A 2,626-nucleotide genomic window follows, 5' to 3' on the forward strand; every position below is an offset into this window, starting at 1 on the left:
CATTAGAGATGTCTAATGTCGTTTTGTATTTTTTGCGCACGATGTTATTCATTAGTGATGCATGGTGTGAGTTTTGTACTGCAAAAGTTTTGCAACATGAGTTAAGGTGTCTGTAGTCCAAAACTAGACGATATGAATCATCTGGCTTGGAGACAGGAAACAAAGGATTCCCCTGCTCTGCCCTCTTTCCCCGCCACCTGCTTCTTTTCTTCTGCTTGCTCCCGAAAACCACGCTATGGCTCCCAACGCGTCCCCCACGGAGAGGCTTCAGGAGTCTGTGCGGGAAGGCCTTAGAGCCATACTACTGGGTCCGCCCGGGGCCGGCAAAGGGACTCAGGCTCCTAAGCTTGCAGAGAAGTATTGTGTCTGCCATCTTGCCACGGGAAACATGCTTCGAGCCATGGTGTCAGAGCTGGGCCAGAAATTGAAAGCCACCATGGATGCCGGAAAGCTGGTGAGCGACGAGATGGTGGTGGAGCTTATTGAGAAGAATCTGGAAACACCCCCATGCAGCAAAGGCTTCCTACTGGACGGCTTTCCACGCACAGTCAAGCAGGCTGAGATGCTAGATGAGCTTCTGGAAAAGCGGAAGGAGGAGCTAGATTCTGTAGTCGAATTCAAGCTGGACGATTCTTTGCTTGTCCGGAGGATCTGTGGCCGATTGTTTCACATTGCAAGTGGCCGTTCCTACCATGAAGAGTTCAACCCTCCGCGGGAGCCCATGAAAGATGATGTTACTGGGGAGCCATTAATTCGCCGCTCAGATGATAATGAGACGACTCTTAAGTCTAGCCTCATTGCCTACCATACGATGACAACGCCTCTGGTGGAATACTACAGCAGACGGGTAATCCACACAGACGTGGGTGCCTCCCAGACCCCGGATGTAGTTTTTGCCAGCATCCTTGCTGCATTCTCCAAAGCAAAATCTAACTGAACGTTACAACCATCCAAGACGTTTGTGTTCCCTGCAGGCTCAAAGATCTGAGCCCCCTCCGAATCCTGGTGGAGAGCTTCTGTAGGGGTGACTGGCCAGCTTTTTTCTTTTGTTCAATCAATTAGGTGCTGACAGAAGTACATTTGAACATCCATACCCTGATGACCTGTGGTACTGCTCTGTAAGCCGCAACATGTTCTGAAACTCCCTCATCGCAATGTGACTGGCCTCTGAAGCTTCCATAACCTTCCTCCTTTGTGAAATCATTGGACTTTTGGGATGAGATCAATTAATTATAGGTGCCTGGTCTTCCGTTTAAATGATGTCTTAACCTTGAGTGTGATTGGGACCATTCACTGAGTAGACCTGTACAGATGCATGGCCTCTCATGCTTTCAGCTCTGCATGGACCTTAGAAGTGCAATCAAGCAAAATATGATCACAGAGACCTTGGCGCCTGCAAATACCAAGGGCTTGAAAGATGGACTCCGGTGGCTCTTCCTTTCTGAGGATATTGGCTATGTGCTTATGGCTTCCAAATCCTACCATTGGAAATTATATTCAAATATTTAAACTGTGCAGCTGCTGACTGTTTCAATTAAAAAAGGAATCAAATCGAACTGCTCCTGAAATTGATTTTTATACTCCTTGAATGTACCTGCTTTGAAAGAAATATGAGGTTCGGTGTCCCTTGGGTGACCTTGGCACTCTTCTTTCAGCCTGCTCAGAAGTTGAGTCCTGGATCAAGCAGTCTGAAGTTTACATGATATTGAATTGATACTTGAACATATTTCATTCTTAACAGTTGCCTTCTATTGCATTCACCAAAGTGCCTTGTGTAGTCTGGAGCAATAAATGTCCTGCAGGTTTTCCATCTAAAAAAAAAAAAAAAGGAAACAAAGGATTGTTCATTTGAGAGGTGCATGTTTCAATCACCCCTTGGTATTCAAGTTGATCTAAGATCTCCCTGACTTGCTTTTTAGCTTCTTGCTTAATTGGGTACTGCCTTTGTGCAGTTGGTTGACATTTTAACTGGATTTTGTGAGGAGGAGAGTCCTCATCCCAACCTACATGATTTTTGTATAATGCAGGAGCTTGGGCTACTGCCCATTTTCTTGCATATGTATATTTTCTATGAATTGGAATATGATTTGAGAAGGCAGGCATAATCATTTCTTCGCCATGAGGGCACTCCCTGACAAATTCTGGTGGCCAGTCTTTCTCAGCTAAAAGGATGTCATAGCCTTTGGAAAGGTTATCCCAAAATAGACCTCTTACTTTCCTAGTCTTATCTCCCTCTATACGTAATGTTATCTCGTATATTTTATGAGGTTTGCTAACTCTGGTATCTGCAGTTTCCACCTGAATGTATTCATTCGTGTCCACTGTCTCCAGAAGATTCATCAAGATCTTGCGAGCTATGGTCACTTCTGCTGCGCTGTCTAGCATTGTCTGGGCCCACTCTCCGTTTTTCAGTTGTGTCCTCAGTATCCTCGGCATGTTTGATTATTTTAATACTGGCTACCTTCTTTCTTGGAAATTGTAACTTTTTACTTTGTTGAGCAGGTTCCTTGTCTTTGGACTTGACGTGCTCTTCCCTGTGTTCTGACCTTCCTCTTCTTTCCGATTTCTGCGAGGAAGTCTGAAAAGATCGAGAGGGACGTGTATCAATATCTTGATATCTATCGGA

General features: G+C 45.1%; 1 pseudogene; it reads left to right on the plus strand.

The window, feature by feature from the left end:
* The first annotated feature begins 209 nt into the window (after positions 1-209).
* Positions 210-1,808, plus strand: LOC144785997 (adenylate kinase 2, mitochondrial pseudogene; annotated as a pseudogene).
* Positions 1,809-2,626: the final 818 nt, after the last annotated feature.

Source organism: Lissotriton helveticus, chromosome 10 (assembly GCF_964261635.1).
Source record: "Lissotriton helveticus chromosome 10, aLisHel1.1, whole genome shotgun sequence".
Classification (NCBI taxonomy): Eukaryota; Metazoa; Chordata; class Amphibia; order Caudata; family Salamandridae; genus Lissotriton; species Lissotriton helveticus.